This window comes from Berghia stephanieae, chromosome 3 (assembly GCF_034508935.2).
Source record: "Berghia stephanieae isolate SIO BIC M18660-M18661 chromosome 3, UCSD_Bste_1.3, whole genome shotgun sequence".
Classification (NCBI taxonomy): domain Eukaryota; kingdom Metazoa; phylum Mollusca; class Gastropoda; order Nudibranchia; family Aeolidiidae; genus Berghia; species Berghia stephanieae.
In genome coordinates this window covers 81,772,081-81,792,080 of record NC_088362.1, presented here as the reverse complement: position 1 = coordinate 81,792,080, position 20,000 = coordinate 81,772,081, and the positions used below count along the sequence as shown (strand labels likewise).

Sequence of the window (20,000 nt, the reverse complement as noted above, 5' to 3'; positions counted from 1 at the left end):
TCACTGGCCGGATGACAGCAAGGGGATCGACACAGCTTCTTTTGTGCGAGTCAAACTATTAACTGAGCTTTCGAGGACCCTGTTGCATAGATACTGGTATAAATCCATGCTCTATTGGACGTCAACGAAATACTACTTTTAAACTTTTGATTATCTAATTCAATAAGCAGTGCCAGACGAATAGAAAGGAAAAAATCACACCCCCCCCCCCAAAAAAAAAAAAAAGCCTGCCGTGAGTGTTTTATTTCTTCCTTCTTAGATTAAAAAAAATATCTAAGTACATGTGAGCTCTCTAATTTGTCACTTTGATAGTCACACAAGAGTAAAAAATAACTTGTATATTGAAGAAAAAGAAAAAAAAACAACAACATCAAAGTGTACTTCCTCCTATAAAATCTCGTGTGAAAATGTACGTACATTCCAGCACCGAAACACGAATATCTCAACAACACACGATTATTTTGATAATGACAAGAGATCTATAATGGTTACAGTTTTCCAAAACGACACCACTGCAATGCCGTCACACTCCGGCTGACTCCTGGAATTCCAGTTAAAAACTTCCTCCTAGACTACTCTACCACCTTTCTATCCCTCTATTCCCAGTTCAACTGAAGAGTGACTTTCCAATAACTCTTTACGCCGATTTTCCCCACTTGATCGATATGCGTGACCAGCTGCCTCCAAACGGTAGTATTATGTCGGGAGTGAGTTAAATGCTGAAACACAATAACAATAATCGTATGGAACAAGTTGATTTGCTTTATTGAAGATAATAAATGAGTGCACCGATCTCGGTCAATTTAGTCTTTCAGAGCCATTTGGCTCATGGAGTTTATCCCTGTTTCTACAACGTGAAACGGACAATTGCAATTGCTTGCTAACCTTATGAATAGGACTCTAGTCTATCACAAAGTATGTTATTATGTTGTTATTAAGGGTTTTACGGCACTTGCAACACATTTAGGTTATATCAGCGCCAGTAAAAAGGAAGAAAATGGGATAGTAAAACGTTCTAGAATTACAATTGAAGCATCCAAGAGAAAATAAGACATAGGGGAACAGGGAACAAATAGGGATCAGATGTAGATTCCAAGAGCATATCACCAATGTACTTCTTTAAATCCGTTAAATTCTACATCCACACCAGAACACAAATCCAACAAAGGGAACACATAAATATATGACAAAATTATAATGGTAAAATTTTCAAAACGATCACCATAATGCGTCACACGGATGATTGATTTACAAGTAAAAAAAAATATCATCCCCATAGTAACGAAGATAACTGTGCATATCTACGGTTTCTCCCGCCACTGACGATATCGACCAGTGCCCAAACAAAAATCATAGTTAATCTAACCATAATAATACCAAGAACAAGATTGCTTAGAAGATAAGATTGAGCAGAGCAACATCTGTAATTAGAGAGCATTAGACACAGGATGTACCTGTCTACAACTGAACGGACGCTATGTGCAACCTTAGATCCCACCCAGCTATCACAAAGTACTTTCCGTCAGATCTAACAAACTCAGCCACACTGTCAATGCTCGGTGGACAGGGGGAGGGGGGGGGGGGGGCAGAAAAATAAAAATTCGACTGCAATTAGGTTCAATCTTGGTCCTTTGCCTGTGAAGCGAGTGCTCTACCAACTGATATATCGGGACCCCTTTGTAGAGTGGATTGCATAAAACCGAAATGTCATAGTTCTAATCATTTTAACACAATATCCACTTTTTGGTAACCGCCTCATCCCGACATGACACCAGTTTCGAGAGGTGGGTCACAGAACATGTCGGGGTGAACTAGAATTGTCGGGAACAGAGGGGGGGGGGGGGGAGAAGGGGGAGGGAGGGGCTGTTTTAGTTTTAAATTGTTGTCACTATCGATTTAATTTTCAGCGGCTAAACCATCCAGTATAAAGGCGGAAGGCTACATAATATTCACTCCATGAGCTAAATTTGAAACTGAAACGTAAGATTTATTTTTCAGAATCAGTCGAGTCAAGAACTTCCCTAAATAGTTATCAGAATTGGAGGTTTAATCACGATTAGAAGGTAAAAAAAAAAAGAAAAAAGAGGAAAGCAATATGATGTGTGACTAATCGCATCAGGTGTATTGTCGGGGTGAACGATCTATTTAATCAAAAAAAAAATTTACAAAAAAAAAAAAAAAAAGCCAAAATGACCAAAAAATTTGATATTTCAGATGTTGTTACCTTCAGAATCTACATCAATTAAAGCATGTAAATCTGACCCAAGTCTCATTTTTTTTCACGATAATTTTCGAATTTGAGCGTCTAGCTCATCCCCACATAATACCATTTTGAGACGACGGGTCACAAAAAGAAAGTTTTGTAAAATCACTCTTCAATTTATAGAACAGGGTTGTAAAGTCGTAGCCGTTATAACCGACACGAAACAAACAAAAGAATACTTTTTAACGCCAAGGCATGCATGGGTAAATCGAGGCTGTTAAGTCGTGGTCGTTATAAACGACGACTTAAAACAAGCAAAAGAACATATGGGCTATTTTTTAACATCATTGCATGCGTGGCTAGATCCTGACTGTTAAGCCTTAGTCGTTATAAACGACTTAAAACGGACAAAAGCATATTTTTCCATCAAGAATCAATACAGCACAACGAGTGAGAAAAGACCAAATACACTTAGCTTTCAATGCGCCTTTCCTCTAACAAATATAGACATAATATAATTGCCCTAAAGTGTGCTTTTACAAAAAAAAAAGAACAAGAGAATATAGCACTGGGATTTCCAGTATAGCACCGTTACATTCTCTCTCCTGAACGTTCTCTGGCAGAGTACAAATTGTTAAAAAGTAAATAAAAGAGTCCATCTAAATGCTTCAACAATTCAATCTTACTTATCTCTCGGATTTCAGAACAGAATTTTTCCTTCGTGATAAATTGGGGAACAGCCACTGGTGTGTAATGAAATAGAGCCAGCCAAAGCTGAAAGAAAACAAAAATCAACTTGCCTGTATTGTTGATTATCTTATCTATCATAGAGTTTGAAGTAAATGGTTTATAGGATTTCAGCTTTAATTTCTGAATTGTGTGTCGCAATCACGATCTCAAGATATGGGCTAATCCTTAACTCCAGGCCCAATTTTTAACTTGCTTTGGTTAAACTGATTTACGAAATCTTGGGCCAGAAAACGCATGCACGTACACACAAGCTCTTCACAGGAAGAGAATATATATATATATATATATATATATATATATATATATATATATATATATATATATATATATATATTATATATATCGGAAGAGAGAGAGAGAGAGAGAGAGAGAGAGAGAGAGAGAGAGAGAGAGAGAGAGAGAGAGAGAGAGAGAGAGAGAGAGAGACTACGATAATTGGCGACTGACAAAATGGAGGACGTAGAAACAATTATTATATCGGGGGAAAAAATGTGAGTGACCTTATTCACTTTTATATAAAATGTCCATTACTCTTACGAAAGATGAAAGAGGTGGCTTCATGATATAAAATCAGTCGGAAGTTATATTGTGTTCTAATCCGTTTATCGCCCTTATAGTTTTTTTTTCTTGGGTTAAATTCTCTTAATTCATTTTATAGAGATATCATTAACATTTCTTTTCTTTCTTCTTTATTCATCATCATCATTATTATTATTATTATTATTATTATTATTATTATTATTATTATTATTATTATTATTATCATTATTATTATTATTATCATTATTATTATCATCATTATTATCATTTATTTATTTATTTATTTTCATTGTTGTTTGTTTGGTATCCTTAAGCATTATATTATAACAACGTAACTACGCCCCCCCCCCCTCTTTATTTAAATATACACACACAAAAAACTTACAAAAGAGGACATCATGAATAATAAAGCGACGATTTACAACAGGACACTCTTTAATATTATCATTCTATATATTGCCCTCAAGGGTAAACAAACTAGATTCACGAGGTAGTGACTCATCAACGAGATTAAAATGAATTATTATTATCATTGCCGGGTCTCTAAATCGGTTCCAAGAATAAAGCAGAGGCTTTGTAACAACACTGGTCTTAAAGGGGGTATGAAAAGATCTCAGCATGGAACAACGTCTCTGGTTGTTTTCTCCATCAGCCAGTCAGTCAGTCGTTATTTAAATTAAATTCGCTTATTAACATACCCCCCCCCCCCCCCCAAAAAAAAAAAAAAAAAAAAAAAAATTTAGATGAAAGTGAGGACGACTATCTGTCAAAATCACGGTACAGACCTTTCTAGGATAAACCAATTTTAGTAATCATCATATTGTTACATTGTACCAACCTTGCCAGATCTTCTTGAGAGTATTAATTACACTAATCAAAACATTTGCCTTGAAAATGAACAAGCCATTAATTTATTCTTTCATTTTTGAAAACTAAAATACAAATTCACACACGTCCGTCTGGCAGACAAGAAGCACTCAATATAGATAGTATGCACTTGGCTAAGGACCTCACAACCTTGCCATCCGGAAGTATAACGGACAAACACACAAAACCATGTGTAACCATGAACCTTTATATTCTGGTTAATACAGTTTAGTGATAATTACTCATAAACAGGGATGGCAAAAAAACAATAAAAAAGACCTGAGTGACGTCAATTTCGTTCTATCTATATGTATTCGTCGTGTAAACGAGTGAGTGTTGTTGGTTTCGTTATTCAATTATATATTTGTTTATTTACTGTCTAATTATTCATACATTGTCGTTTTTGGCTTTCAACAGAGTAGAAGGCTATCTACACAAGAAAGGGTCTACAACTTTATTTTGACTCAGCTGATACTAGCTGATACATTATGTATCCCTGAGCTCTATCTGGCCACAATAATATCAATCTATAATATGTAACAGAAAAGTATTAAGGTTCTCTGAGCGAGCAAGTGAGTGTGAGTGTGTGAGATGCGAGAGAGAGAGAGAGAGAGAGAGAGAGAGAGAGAGAGAGAGAGAGAGAGAGAGAGAGAGAGTGCTATTTTGAGCTCTCATCACAAAACCAGAGAGCGAGTTCGATTTTGACATAATCAAAAGGCTAAATCGTAATTATTTCATAAAGTACAGAGTTGAGGAAAGACAGACGAAACCGTTAATAATGGCTAACTAGCATGCTGTTGGGTAATGAACATAACTTCCTGACAGATGAAGCTCGCCGATCATATAATATATAACATTATTATTGTACAAACATAGCTGAAGAAGGTAAATAGGAAACTAGCATGGAAGATTACATACTGTATTCTGGTTACGCAACGTGGAGGACATTCCATAACTTGTGCCACAGGTTTTCTAAAAATAATAATTCGGTTTTAGAATTTTGACCAGAAAACTCGTCCTTTCTTTACCGATCGATTAATATGACCATCAAATTGTCAAAAACTCTCAAACCTGGAACATCACTTTTTCTTTTTCACAATACGGCAGACTTGTAACCAGCTGCGTCAATCTGGCTATCATTGATCGGCTTTGTGGTCCTGTGATATGACACTCGCCATCGGGACGGTAGGTTCTGGGTTCGAGTCCCACTCTGAGCGGACGAAAGTTAAGTCCTTAAATAAGAGGCTCTTTACTCTATCTCACCAAAGGTGTACATGTGTAAAATGAGTATCTGGGTGTAAACAGCATTTTCTCTACAGGAAAAAATAATGTAATATCGCCTTACAGGTGTCATGTCTCGTCCAAAACTGTTGGCTAGGGACCCTTTGTAAAGTGCGTAGAGTATGATTAGAAGATAGAGCGCTCTATAAATGCTCCATTCCCCCCCCCCCCCCCCCCCCCCCCTTATAATGCCAAGATGAATTAGATGAAGAAGAATAGTGAGTTTTAAGTGAAAAGGCATTTATTTTGACTCAATTTTTATAAGTTATGATAATTGAATTAAAAAAAATATAGATCTATTCAGTCTAAATAAGACCGTTTTCAGATGTTTACAAAAACAAACAAACAAGAAAACAACAACAACAAAAAATAACAACAAAAAAAACCAAAAAAAACAAAAAAAAAACAAAACAAACAAACCACTAAAAAAAAAACCCCCCAAACTCGAGAGCATATAAAGCGCAATACCAATAAACATGCTCAAAACGCTTAACAGAGGGGCCCTGGACAAAAGCAACACGTAATGTAGGACGAGACAATGAAGTCTGTTAGGCGATATTACAACTTTCTTTTTTTTCAGACACAATGCTGTTAACGGCCAGGTACTCATTTTACACCCGAGTACGGTGAGAGAATGTGAGTAGAGAGCCTTTTCCAAGGACTCAACTATGCACCACTCGGAGAGGGCTCGAACCCAAGACCTTCCGATCCGAAGGCGAGCGTCATGCCACAAGACCACATAGCCGCACGATTAGTCGCATTTGTAGACACTTCTCGAGACCCGAGTTGCTTGAAGTTTTGAACAAGAAAAATGATTGTGAAAATCAGAGACAACAAGATCATATATATTAAAACAGAAAATAATTTTAAAAAAAATAAATAAATAAATAAAAAAAAAAAAAAAAAAAAAATATATATATATATATATATATATATATATATATGAAGCATCTCACTCATATACCATGCTCTATGCGTCTCACAATGTTTCATTATAATATTATACAGTCGTGATGCTTAAGACTTACCAAACTGAGATCAATTGCTCGTTAACTTTATCCTCTTTGTAGAGTCAACAAAAAAAAAAAAAAAAAAAAAAATGCGGGATGGCCAAGACGTTCAACATGGTCGTGAGCTATAAAGGGGAAAAAAAGAGAGATAGAGAGACAGAAGAAAAACAGAGGAGTCGAGAGGAGAGAGAGTGTACGTACCTGTGTGTGTGTGTGTGTGTGTGAGAAGAAGAAGAAGAAGAAGAAGAAGAAGAAGAAGAAGAAGAAGAAGAAGAAGAAGAAGAAGAAGAAGAAGAAGAAGAAGAAGAAGAAGAAGAAGAAGAAGAAGAAGAAGAAGAAGAAGAAGAAGATAGAAAGCAGTTTAGTGTCAAAGAGTCGGGTTTTAAACATTGAAAAAGGCGCCGTAAGGAGATCCATGCAGTGGCCTACTAGTGAGACTGGTCAGGACGGAATGAGCAGCTCATAAAGGTCCAACCTAGCTCTACGCAGCATTTTACCCTGTTCCAGTCCCCTCTCATTAACACAATAAAGCGATGATGGGCGTGGCCAAGTGGTCAAATGGATGACAAAACTTTGCCCTGTTTAACCATCATTACACGCATTACCCCACTCGACTCAGGTTTGAATTGGAACCTGGATATGGACAGAGACGGATGTGTAGTAACAGGACAAAAAGGACTTCAAACATGCGACTTGTACTGCCCGAAAAGGATATGCTTTCAATTGGCATGCTGGGGGAAGGATTGAAGTAGCATGAAGCGTAATAAACATGGCAAATCTATGGAAATTCGCGAAAGATGCTATGTGGTTAGGTAAAATACCTACCTGTTCTGTCCGCCAGATGAATCGTATCAACACAGAAAACTATAGATAGAACGAAGTTGATGTCACTCAGGTCCTTGTTATTGTTTTATCTCATCCATGTTTATGAGTAATTCTCACTAAACTAGTCAAGGTTAATATAGTTTCGTGTGTTGCTCCGTTATATTTCCGGATGGCAATATTGTGAGTTTCTTAGCCAAGCGCACAGCATCTATGTATAGATAGTATGCGCTTGGCTAAGGAGTTCACAACATTGCCATCCGGAAGTATAACGGACCAACACACAAAAATGTGTGTAACCATGATCGTTTATAGTCAGGTTGATACAGTTTAGTGAGAATTACTCATAAACGCGGAAGGCAAAAAAAACAAAAACAACAAAGACCTGAGTGACGTCAACTTCATTCTATTTATATGTAACCTTAGACGTTTATAGTCCGTTTGAAGGACTTAAGTGAGAACTATATATAGATAGTATGCAGGTGACGTCACTCAGGCCTTTGTTATTGTTTTTGCCATCCGCGTTTGTGAGTTGTTCTCACTAAACTGTATTAACCAGACTATAAAAGTTCATGGTTACACATGGTTTGTGTGTTGGTCCGTTATACTTCCGGATGGCAATGTTGTGAACTTCTTGGCCAAGCGCATTCTATAGATAGTATGCAGATGACGTCACTCAGGCCTTTGTTATTGTTTTTGCCATCCGCGTTTGTGAGTTGTTCTCACTAAACTGTATTAACCAGACTATAAAAGTTCATGGTTACACATAGTTTGTGTGTTGGTCCGTTATACTTCCGGATGGCAATGTTGTGAACTCCTTGGCCAAGCGCATTCTATCTATAGATAGACGGCAAGAGAACAGCTCACAAACGCGGATGGAAAAACAATAACAAAGCCCTGAGTGACGTCATCTGCATACTATCTATAGTCAGGTTGATACAGTTTAGTGAGAATTACTCATAAACGCGGATGGCAAAAAAACAACAAAGACCTGAGTGACGTCAACTTCATTCTATTTATATGTAACCTTAGACGTTTATAGTCCGTTTGAAGGACTTAAGTGAGAACTATTCACCCAACTGTACTGACAGTCTAAAAACAACAACAAAGAGCCGTCTGACGTTTACCTCATTCATTCTCCTTCATCTACTTCAATACTATTGTTAAAGTGAGAATCCTAAACGGCAAAAATCTCGAAAATGACGAGCATTACAAACTCACGAGGAGTGCTCAGCAAAGTTCACGGACACTGGTCGTAATATCATCTCATTGCCGTCTTCAAGACATGAGAAAGATAAAAAATAAAATAAAAATTTAAAAAAAAAAATTGATGGGGGGGGGGGGGGGGGGGGGAGGGGGAGGGAGAAGATTTAGGATGAGTCATAACCAAAATATTACAAGAAAGAGAAGAAAAAGATAGTAAAACGAGCCCCTTTATCATGCACAGCGAGTCGCCCCCAACCTCCTTCGCTTCTCCCCTCCTTTAAACAACCATCCCTCACCGTCCCTTCATCGAATTCGAATGGAATCAAACACAATAACACATTTGTGACCCACCGCCTCTAACGGTATTATCTTGGGATAAAACGGACCCGAAAGATGAATTTAGAATTAAAATGATAGGATTTAATTCTTTTAATTGGATTATATCTATCATCGTCATTATTATTATTATTATTATTATTATTATTATTATTATTATTATTATTATTATTATTGCAAGAAGAGAAATTGTATTTATACTTCATCGTAACGAATAGAAATAAACCCCAATTTCATATTTATGGCCATAAATTCAATTTCCAGCACTTCGTCCATCCCTAGAAAATAGCGGAGTGATGCGATGAGATGGATGGGTCACTTTAAGAATAAATCCTTTTTCCTCCCACAGACAGACCGCAGAACAGTGAAAAGGTAATCACAGTCGATAGAGACAAATGATATGTTAGATCAAATGACCCGAAGAATCCTCCTCCATCCAGATGGCAAAATCACGATATTTTTTACTGGCTATAGCCAGAGAGGGAAGATAACAACCTTGCGGTGCAGGTTTCCTTTGATTGCTGCATTATGTTCGTTCGCTCAGTTTATGGTCACACAAAACAGGAATGCGAGTTTAAAAAAAAAATCCAAACCTTAACAATCTTGCGAAATAGTTTTATCAAACTGATAATATGAAATTAATAAACAAATGAATAAATAAACAGCGCAAACAGCGAAGACCACCGAATTTCAGGAATCATGACGATAGATGGATGAACATATGCGACTCTCGTTATGTCCACCCCAAACTGAATACAAAACACAATCATTTCCCCTGTTCATTGAATTGTCGTTATTTTCAGATGATTCACAAAGCATTATCGTTGTTTCCAATAATTCACAACAAACCGACTGGTACTCGCACTTCAATCTACAAGTCAGAGGCAGATGCAATCCATGAAGCTGTTAAGCAAATCCTCTCAGAAAATGAAAAACCAAGACACATAGTGATTTTAACAGATGCTAAGAAAATTCTGGAGGATATAATGATGTCCTTTGCGGATGATATAGACGCCTTGGTGGAAGACCTCATGAAGCTAAGCAAGTTTACCAACATTGTACTGCAGTGGATTCCAGGACACTGTGGGATACTTGGAAATCAGATCGCTGACCAACTGGCAAAGGCAGGCAGTCGCATGCAGCAACCCTCCCCAACGTACTCAACAGGAGAAATTAACAAAATGGCCAAATTTATCCAGTCTCAGAGATGGAGAGAGAAGCACCCAGAATACAACATGAATGACCCAATCAAGGTGCTCGACAGAAAGGAACAGGTCATCATCTTCAGACTGAGAACTGGACACAACCAGTTAAAGGAACAATATGTGGAGGATGTCCAGAGCAGGTGCCTCTGGACAATGTGACTGCGGACTTGAAAATGAAAATGGACATCATGTCCTAATGGAATGTCCAAGGTACAACCAGTTGAGAAGGAACTTCTGGCCTGACCCAACCCCATACTCAAAGAAGCTGTACGGCAGTGAGGACGACCTCAGGACCACTGTGGGCTTCATTCACCAGACCGGACTGACCATGTGACGTGACGGGAACGAAGAAGAAGAAGAAGAATACACGCCTTAACGTGACAATTAGTCCCAAACGTGGTCAATACGCAAGTTTCGGTTTGCAAAATAAGGTCAAATATTGAAATTTATTGTGTGTGTGTGTGTGTGGGGGGGGGGGGGGGGGGGGGGGGGGGGGGAAGATATGGGGAAGAAAAAAAAGAAAATGAAAAACGATGTCCGTTCATTTCCGGTAGAATGGCATGGCGTCTCCATTGAAGAACCAGAAAGAAGTTTATTCTCAACAACCAGTGGTTGACGCATCATACTCCCACCGAGTCCCCTGCGATTTTCAATTTCCGTCTTTACATTCTAATTAATGAACAAATTATTAAAGTAATCAATCATTTATTATTCATGATCATAATAATAATAATAATAATAATAATAATAATAATAATAATAATAATAATAATAATAATAAAAATAATAATAATAATAATGATAATAATAATAACAATCTATCTTTTTGGTTGTTCTCCCCATCCAATCCACTATATATATTGGGACCCTCTTCTTTTAGCGTGTCTAAAGCATATCTTATTTTTAACATCTTTTAAAAATAATAAAAATTTTCCCTCCCATATTCTACTTACTACAGAAAAAGAGAGAATAAAACCATTTTTATACCTATCAGTTATACCACTACAAAACAAACAATGTTGATTTAAATATCCATTTTCCAGTTACTTTTAGATAAATATTCTTGTTAAACTCAGATAACCAAAAAAAAATAAAAAAATATAGATATATAAAAGGAGAAGAAATAATTAATAACATCAACGGATTGGTGTCCTGTCTTGCTTTTGATTTTTTTTTTTTAAATTGAATATATTTCAAAAGCTCAACCGCTTATCTTTGTCCAGTCACATTTACACCAAACAATAGAGAACCCGCATACGTTGATACTCACAGTCTTTCTGATCAAATATAAAATTCATGAACCACCATCATTATTCAATTTGAATAACGGAATGAATAAGCGAAGTGTTGTGTTGAGAAACAGACAATTATTGTAAGTATCCATGAACAGGAGAGTTGAGAGTATGGACACAATAAGAGAGAGAGAGAGAGAGAGAGAGAGAGAGAGAGAGAGAGAGAGAGAGAGAGAGAGAGAGAGAGAGAGAGAGAGAGAGAGAGAGAGACCCAACCCGAGATCAATATCTTTGCTTATGAAGCGAGTGCACTATCAATTGAGCTATCGGGACCACCCATTTTAATATAGATAGAGAAGAGAAGGGGGGGGGGGGGGGGGGGGGGGCGGAGAGTGAATACCCGAATGAAACCATCCAGGGGAGGTGTGACTCATCCAGCTAAGGAATCCGATCGCCATGATCATCGACCCGGCCCAACTGCATGGCTCGGTGGTCAGGTGAGGAATTCGCACCTTAATTAACACACAACATTCCACAATTTCAACCATTCTGATACAAAAACGTGATCCACTGCGTCAAAAAGGTATTATGTCGGAATGAATTGGATGAAGAAAATCGTATTTTAAGTCAAAGTGAATATTAAGCTGCTAGAAGCTGTGGGCTGTAAAAGACAAAGAAAAATAATGTCCAAAAACGAATATAACAGCTTTTTAAAAAATTGAACAAAATACCACACACGAAAGGTTTCTGGTTCAAAACCCTTCTTTCGCAAATAAAGTCATCTGTCGTCCGTCTGGATTTAAAGTGATATACATGTATTAACTGTTTGACTACCGAAGAAGGTTTTGAACCCATCATTTTTTTTTAAAAAGTCAAAACGGTTAGAATTAGGAACTCATTCTCTTCCATAAAGGCATTTATTTTTAATCAAATTTTATAAACTGAGCTTAAAACTTAATTTTAATCATCAGGTTAACCGTTTTGAGACGAATGGTTAAATATGATATTATCCAACTATTCAGTAATACAGGAAACATAAACATGTAAAACGTGTGGTGTGACAAAAAAAAAAAAAAAAAAAGAAAAAAAAAAGTAAAAAGAATAACAGATAGGTAAGCAAAAGGTATCTATTATAATTCTACCCTTCCCTATAAATAGTGTCGTGAAATGATATCAAGTTTAAAATAATAATTTGTGACGTCAGATTATCAAGCGTTCAAATGAACTAAAATTGGATTTTTTAAAAAGTAGACACCTGTGAATATTTTTGAAAAAAGTTTTTTTTAAGCAGAGATACTAAACCAGAACCATTTGGGGGGTTGAATAAAAGATTTCTTGCACGCCTACGTTTTGGAATCCGAACTCCCCCCCCCCCCCCCCCCCCCCCCCCCCCCCCCCCCCCCCCCCCCCCCCCCCCCATCAACGCGCACTCGAAAGCTAGCGCAGCGATTGGGAACATGTCCTGAATTCCAAAAAGCAAGAGTTTAAGAATTTTAAATAACCACAACCCTCTTAGTCAAGTCATGGTTTAGAGGTGTAGCTAGGTACCGATATGGGGCCGATATAATGAACACTTGCATATCAGCACCGTAGCAACGAGGCATTACTACTGAATGACGGGAACTGTGTTGACAATGAAATAAATAGACTTTATTGCATTGTTTGTTTACTCGTGGTATATTCTCCTTCAATAAAATATGATTTTATTCCAAAGGAATCTTTGCTGATTTGTATTTTAAAATGAGAGGTGGAGGTAAATAAAATACGCTCTGAATTTGTGTTGGTTTTCAGCACTCGGTCTTGATGTGTAACACTATACCTAGGCCGTGCTACGTCAGATTTAGAAAACTTACACAAGGTCAAAATAAATATGTACTATTAAAATCAAATTAAACAAAGAGAAAAAAAAATACAATATGGAGAACCAATCATTGCAAAAAAGAAAACATTTTGATAATAAATATAATAGGTTGGGTCATTGGAGGGGTATAATAATACGGAAATGAAATATCGAACCCGTTCCCAATGTGCGCTTCCTCTGTCGCGCAGCGGCATTTGCGACTCGATCGAAATATCATTAAACGCATAAGTTATATTATTAAAAAGAAAATAAAGAAAAGAAAATACATTGCAAAAACGTAGGACGATGCCTTTTTTTTTTTTTCATTGTTTGTTGTTTGAGCCAATATTTCTTTACATTTTGACTGGCTCACTCTGCACTTTTGTATTTTTTTCTTCAGTAAGTTTTTCGATTTTTTACCTATTTGATTTTTGATTTGTTTCTGGCAAAACTGTACAATAATGTGTCAATTATCAAAACGGTTTTGATTGTGCGATACCGTCACCAATGATTTGTTATGAGACAACGTGACAAAAATAGTTAAAAACAACATCCGTCTGTCACCTTCCCAGACTTTAATAAAAACAGCAATCAGTTATCCAGTTTTTGTTTATAAATAAAAAGTAAATGTCCTGTACTCGTCGTTCATATCAATTTCATACGATTTAAAAACGTCATGTCATTCAACAAGATTGCGGATTCAACTAAAAACAAACAAACGAAAAAACATAATAAATTAAATAAATTTTTAATTAAAAAAAAAAAGCACATCACATTTTAAACTGACCGCAAATTACAGACACCAAAGAAGGACGTCTTAAGATGAGAATGTTATATCCTGAGAACGAAAAGGATTGGATTCCCGGGAAGATTGTTAGATCAGAAGACGGACAGGAAAAGAATGAATGGATGACCAACTCTCATGTAGAGATAGATAGAAAGAGAGAGAGAGAGAGAGAGAGAGAGAGAGAGAGAGAGAGAGAGAGAGAGAGAGAGAGAGAGAGAGAGAGGAGGAGAAATGTGACAAAAAATACAAGAAGACTCATGACAGCTAGTCTTCGTGCACCAAGAAAGGACAGAATGGACCCAAAACCACAGCAACATTTAAATAAAAACACCGAGCGTTTGATAAATGCTGCAGTATAAACGAAATAAGACCTACAAATAATGAATAAAGCAAAAGAAAAGAAATGAAACAAATTAATCAACAACAAACAGAACAGATCAGAACATAAAAAGACAACGCCGTTTTATATCAATATAAGATACTGTTTAAAAAGAGTTAATAAAAAAAAATCTAAATAAAATTCAGAAAAAAAAAAAGAGAGATGAAGGACGAATGGAGTTATCGTCACTCTGCTCTTTTTCCAAACAACCGCCAGTTGGGGATGATATAATTCCCACTAAATTCTATCAATAAGAAAAAAAAAAAAAAAAAACAAAACAAACAAAAAACGTTTAAGGTGACAACAGTTTTGTTTGGTACGATTCATCTGGTAGACGGAACGGATGAGTATTTTGCCTAAATGCATAGCACCAATATAAAAACTCTATATTCCGGTATTCAGCTCAGTTCAGTAGACAACATTAAAATACAGTGTAAAAAAAAAAGGTCGAGCAAGACTGACATCATTTGAAGAATAATAAATCAGTCAGCCTATCAATGATCGGCAGAGATACGTGTACACGACGGGTCAGGCAAGGACAGACACAGAGATGAATATAGAGTTTTTATACTGATGCTGTGCATGTAGGCAAAATACTCACCCGTTCCGCCCTCCAGATGAATCGTACCAAACAAAACTGTGTCACCTTAAACGTTTTTGTTTGATTGATAGAATTTAGTGGAAAAGTCTTGTAAAGCGCTTTGAGCACGTTTATTGGATATTGCGTTATATAAAAGCTCAAGTTTAAAAAAAAAAATTATTTATTTATTGTTACTAATTGAAATTATGAAGTGTATATGAATGAAACAAAGCATGTTGTCCATCCCCACCGTATTCCTCAAACTTGCCAATTCAATGCACATACAAACTTACGAATCAACAATAAAGTGGCGAGGAAAATCGATGCTAACTGCTGCCTCTCAATAGATGCGTTTCACACTCACACCACTGCCTACTATACCTACCGCCACCATTGCTGCCACCACCACCAGTATCAAGTTGAAGTCGGCTGCCATGCTGGATTGTTTACACTCACACAAACACATTCGTCATAGCGACCAAAATAGCTGACCAGTGAACGGCCTAGAAAATGGGGCATGGGATGGGAAAATCGATCTATTGACGTCCAATCCTATTAGCCCTTCACTGCACTCTTCCATCAATTTATCACTCTTATATTATTGCTATTATCCCATTTCTTTTAATTTGGATACTAACAATGCAAAATATATAAAACAAAAAAGAGTGAAAAAACAAACAAACAGAGAAAAAAAAAGAAGGTTGACGTATAAAAAATAAACTTTTCAGACGCTACTTATCAAAGTGTTGTTATATATTTTCATTTTCACACAGATTTAACTTGGTAACCCAAGACCTATGCTGACCAAGATAATAACAAAAACAACAATAATAATAATGTAATAATAGTATTTAGTAGCAATATAACATCAACAATCAACATCACAATCATTTTTCTCATTATCACCATCACCATTATTATTATATCATCATAAGAGAGAGAGAGAGAGAGAGAGAGAGAGAGAGAGAGAGAGAGAGAGAGAGAGAGAGAGAGAGAGAGAGAGAGAGAGAGAGAGAGAGAGAGAGTGAAGAGGAAAAAAAAAAAGAAAACAAAGATGAAAAGACATGTATTTAAACAGAAAACTAAACAAGGGCTCTCTAAAATATAGAGCAAAAACTTTTATGATTTTTGTTCAAGAGTGTTCCACTCGGCTCATCATCATTAACAAATGCAAGAATCAAATGACATCTGCTCCACCCACCTCATTTCCAAGCAATGATTAAGATGCTGGTTCTAATTTAGAACTAGAAGGTTTATTTTATGATAGACAACGAATATCTTGTTTGTAAAGTAAAAAAATAATTACTGTTGTTCGACTCAACTAACAGAAACCGGGAAAAACAAAGCTTCAACTCCTTAGCTGTACAGGAGACCTTTTATTGTACAGTCCACTCTGGATAATCGCAACACCTTGGGAGCAGGGAAAATGTTGCGATTAACCGAAGTTGAGTTTCCTGCCCTCTTTTGTCTCTAATAGGATGGTGACACACTACTGATTTTGTTTGTTTGATTTTCTTGAATTTGCCACTTTTTGAGGTCAAAAATTTGTTGCGATTAACCAAAGCTTGTTACAATTAACTTGTGGCTTTTATATAGAATTAATTGCGTTTCTTGGAAAATGTTGCGATAAATCGAGTTGCGATTATCCGGAGTGGACTGTACATACTTTTATATCAATATGGATGACACATCAGGCTAAGAGCAGCTTCAACCGATGTTTAAGAGGTTATAAAATCAAAATGTATATAACAGTTTCTAGAATTATGAAAAGAGGCTACATTTGACTTCCACTTCTGCATTCACCCCCTTAGTCTTTTCATATTGTATTATCAACTTTATTGTTGGCTTAAGAAACATATTTACTTCTTTTATTTTTTTTCCATTCAGTCCAGTGTTTATCAAATTTACATGGACAGTCATAGCTACAACTGGATAGGGTGAAAGGGCACTAAAGGAGAATCTACTCTGGAAGATCTTTTCTAACTAGTTTTGAAAATTTGATGCATATTATATGATACAGAATTCTGGGTATACTGTGATCACCACGTGTATATAAATGATTCTTACCACCAGTTTTAATTGAAAAAGATGTTATGACTTATAAGAGAGATGTAGGGAAATCTTCTCTTAATAGTTATGAAATTTGGTGCAAAATATAGTGTATTCTGGATATAACTTGAGCGCCTTATGAATTCTTATTGTTTTGTAATGTCAGATTATCCATATCATATACTTATTATAATAATGCCAGACTAACTTATTCACTTAAGTAATACTTTAATACGAAGATTTGTGAAATATATTGTAAAGAGAAACCCCTAAACAGAAGAAAAAATCCGATCAATGGGGGTGGTGGTGGTAGTAGTAGTAGTAGTAGTAGTAGTAGTAGTAGTAGTGGTAGTGGTAGTAGTAGTAGTGGTAGTAGTAGTAGTAGTAGTAGTAGTAGTAGTAAACAGTGATGGTAGTAGAATTATCACCACCTTCATCATTGTTGCCATTACTGTCATTTTATCATTATCATAAATACTACTTTAATTGTCATTATCACGAACTACCATTATTAAGAAGAAGAACATCATTTTTACTAAAAGTAATAATCAAGATTTTAAATCATCAAAATATTACCATCATCCACATTATCGATAACTGTTATATTAGTGCAATCATCTTTGTTAGTATTGACTCATTAATCAGTGCTGATGGTGACAAGAAATGAAAAGGGAGGAACATTTTGAACTACTGCCTTAAAGCCCCATTTTTACTGCATTAACCCCCACTTTTAGAGCCATTTATGAGATGACAAACTATCACTTATACTCAAGCTAACTTTTGGAGAGGTGGGAAACTGTATCTATTTGTCACACCATATATCAAGCCTCTCACAACCAGTACATTTGATTGGGAGAAATATAATTTTAAAAGGAGGAAACTCCTCATCTGAAACAAAATCACAGATTTTCAGAGATCCGAGGAAAACCAAAAGTACTGATTAATGACATGTGAGGATTGAAAATAGCTGCAATGTGTACCCTTCACTTCATGTCCCTACAAATTATTTTTACTACGAAAAGATATGATCATTGTGGAATAATCACTCCAGATTCTGCATTTAGATTTTAATTATACAAATTTCTTATTCTTAACCCAAGCTTCAAGTGCTCCATGATCGGTGCATAAAATGGAGAGAAAGATAAAGGGAGTAAATGTGATTCATAATTAAGTGTTGCTCCCTTTTTTACAAGTCACATTTACTCCCTTTATCTTTCTCTCCATTTTATTGACTCATTCAGGCACCTCTAGTTTTTTGGTGCATAGTTGAGTCCTTGGAAAATGCTCTCTCTCACCTTACTTGGGTGTAAAATGAGTGCCTGGCCGTTAACAGCGAAATAAATTGTAACACTGCCTCACAGGAGTCATGTCTCAACCACCATGCTAATTGTTACTGTTGGTTGGGGACCAAAGACTTGTAACTAGCATCTATGTTAATGGTCACTCATCTTATTTACCAGAACACAATACCAAAAAGCCAATAACATTTCTGTCCATCCGTTCATCCAAATATGTACATCTTTAGTAGGTACGTGAGACATTCCAATTTAACCCGAATGACAAAGGGTGAGATATAATCATTGATTAACCAACCTTTTATATAAGGGCACTGATATACATATAATCACTTTAAATGAAACTAAAAGATTTGAGAATAATTACAATTAATACAAAGCAGTCCAATGGTTGCTCAATATGACATATCCAATCCATACAATTAAAACACGTTGAAGTTGAATTTACATTTGTTTTAAAATGGATACACCCCCCCCCCCCCTACCCACGCGCCGTAGTTTAGGCATGTCAATTTTAAGAGCAAAAATCAGTTTTACTTACTTAATATAAGCAAACATATAAAAGGAAATCAGTCATTTATTAGCCCTATTCATACGCCTCTTACACAATAGTTCATATATTAGTATTAGGGCATTTGGTTAAATCAAACACGCATGTATCTAGTCATTGGACAAGCAAGCAAATCAAATTCTAATTCAAAAAATTAATTTAAATAAAATAAAAGAGGAAATATATTTTACCCATACTTTATAATATAATTTATATCATTAATGGTGACCACTCCATGCCAAAAGTGAGGCATTATACAGCATTAACTCGAGATTGCAATGTTTCAAGATCATACATAAACAATACGCTATCTCTTAGAGACTCCACATACCAACACTACCAACCAGCAATCCAGTGTATGACTCATCGAGTTCGCCCTGTTATTACAGAGTAAATTCTACCTGAAGCCTGAAAGGCAGTTTTCCCAAAGTCCGATGATATTCCGGAGAGTTATTGTCACAAATATAACCTTTAAAAATCACTGCCACATATTCCTATGATTTTTTTCTACAATTAGCGCGGTACCCGTGAGTTATTATAGGTGTTACTTGAAAGTCAACAAAACATAAAAACTGTATTATGACGATGTAAAGCCAACAAGTGTCAAAGAGGTCAGTGGCACGGGTGTTATCGTTATAAATAAATCCTTACCTTATAAAAAAACGGACGTTCATGATCCCCGAATCAATTTCGACATCAACAGTATGGAAGCAGAGTAAACATTGTAAATGGTCAATAATCCATTTCAATCCATTGACATTTTATTACCAACAAATTTTGTTATATTTCTCTAGTTTTCACTGTGTTTCTCTCAGCTTGGCTGGCAATGAGATCATCTGTCCAATTTTTGCAACATGAAATCACCATCAACCAATCAGAATTTTGCTTAGAAATGGATGACACAGCTAGATATGGTAACTCTTTTATTTTAGAAACACAAACAATACTTTTTCCCGAAATCGAAAATGAAAGTAAGACTGGAGGGAATCATCACAACACTAAAAAAAATTCTCTCTAACTCTCATCCATGAGTTAAATCCCTCTTTAACTACTACCTCCAGAAAGTGG

The 20,000-nt window shown here is 36.1% G+C and overlaps 2 protein-coding genes across 6 annotated transcripts in view; one reads left to right on the top strand and one right to left on the bottom strand.

The window, feature by feature from the left end:
• Positions 1 to 19,804, bottom strand: part of LOC144968603 (uncharacterized) — a 73,660-nt gene extending 53,856 nt beyond the window's left edge. For 2 of the 3 annotated variants that reach the window (XM_078907105.1, XM_078907106.1), the window contains exon 1: positions 19,264 to 19,588. The gene's annotated coding sequence lies outside the window, so the exon portion shown is untranslated. Of the gene's footprint in view, positions 1 to 19,263 lie in introns of all 3 variants that reach the window. The other variant, XM_078907104.1, reaches the window with a different exon arrangement.
• Positions 19,805 to 19,877: 73 nt separating this feature from the next.
• LOC144968604 (uncharacterized) overlaps positions 19,878 to 20,000 on the top strand; it is a 21,679-nt gene continuing 21,556 nt past the window's right edge. The window contains exon 1 of one of the 3 annotated variants that reach the window (XM_078907107.1): positions 19,878 to 20,000. This exon is cut by the window's right edge and continues 431 nt beyond it. The gene's annotated coding sequence lies outside the window, so the exon portion shown is untranslated. The other 2 variants (XR_013644612.1, XM_078907108.1) reach the window with 2 other exon arrangements.